A 1,409-nucleotide genomic window follows, 5' to 3' on the forward strand; every position below is an offset into this window, starting at 1 on the left:
CCCAATGAGCATGACTCAACTTTATGTGATGTGACTCAATGTGTATAATTAACTCGATGTGGTGATTGTGTTGTGATTGTGCTCGTGCAACTCGAAAAAGCAGAAAAGAAAAAATTTTGCGTTGTTGTGGAGGATACCGACTTTCTCCCAAAAAGAAAGACATGAAAATGAAAAGAGGTAAATTATTAGTGAAAAATGAAGTTTTTTAAACTTCCTAAAAAGGAAAAGAATTAATCAAGCAATGGTGCATGTTGAGTGAGCTTAATCAAGTGTAAGCGTTGATGTTGTATCTCATGGTGCAAGGATTGTAACATCTTAGACTATCCCTGTTGATGACTCGAAAATGAAAGTATTTGGGTAACTTAGGCGAGGAGGCTAAGTACGTCATACTGTGTGATCGATGATGATTATGATAATGAGTGATCTAAGATGACAAGGCATGCTTCAGGGTTGTATCAAGATTTCATGACAAAGGGTTTTTAAGGGAAGGATTATTTATCGATGTAAGTGTGATGTGTGTGAGAGTGTCACTAAAGTTAGGCTGCAAAGGCTAAGGGTGTGGAAAAATATTTTGAGAAGAGTCAAATGATGGTGACACTTAGGCTGGGTAGGATAATGAAATACGGATCAAGCCCCCAAGTCTAGCTCTAAATGGATAAGGATGAGCATTAGAGATCCCTTAATATGATCACGTATGAATGTAAATATGAGTGAATGCATTTTTATTACGCCACACCCCAATGATGTGAGGTTGCCTACGTATCCTTTAGGAATCCAGCCGAACGAGCTCTAGCCGTACCTCGCACAAGTGTGTGTATACCTCAAGGAGGTATTTCAAGGGTTGTAATGGGGCTAGGCTAAAGGTTTGAAGAAGAAGAAGGGATAAATGCTCAAGACCCAAAATAAGCCCCCAAGGGGTGCAACCTTGCATTTGAATCTTGGTATTTGTATGCTTAATGTTTTTACACTTTTGAACTCTCTTTTATTTGTTTTTGCATTTGAAATTTGTATTTCAATTTTCTTTGGATAAGTGTGGACAATCCCGATCATGCGGTGTATCACTCACTTGGCATTCATGTTTCTCAGGCACGGTGCCGAGTAAGAGACACAATCTGAGACGTGTTCATATCAAAGACATTGGAACACTTTCCCTTTACACATACACTTTTTTTTTTATTGAACTTTTGAATTTTCAGGAAACAATCACTCAAGCTTTTGTACTTGGCTTTAAAAATTGCATAAATTGCACACCATCCCATCCCAAGGTTAGGTAGATATGGGTTGAAGAAAGAAAGGCCAATCATTAGACGAGGATCAAAGTGGTTTATCAAGAAGGGATCATGTAATGAAAGGGGTAAAGGTGATATGATGTGGCTACAAAAGGTGCCTCAAATCATTGGTATACTTTG

Source organism: Chenopodium quinoa, unplaced genomic scaffold, assembly GCF_001683475.1.
Source record: "Chenopodium quinoa cultivar QQ74 unplaced genomic scaffold, ASM168347v1, whole genome shotgun sequence".
In the NCBI taxonomy this organism is placed as follows: Eukaryota; Viridiplantae; Streptophyta; class Magnoliopsida; order Caryophyllales; family Amaranthaceae; genus Chenopodium; species Chenopodium quinoa.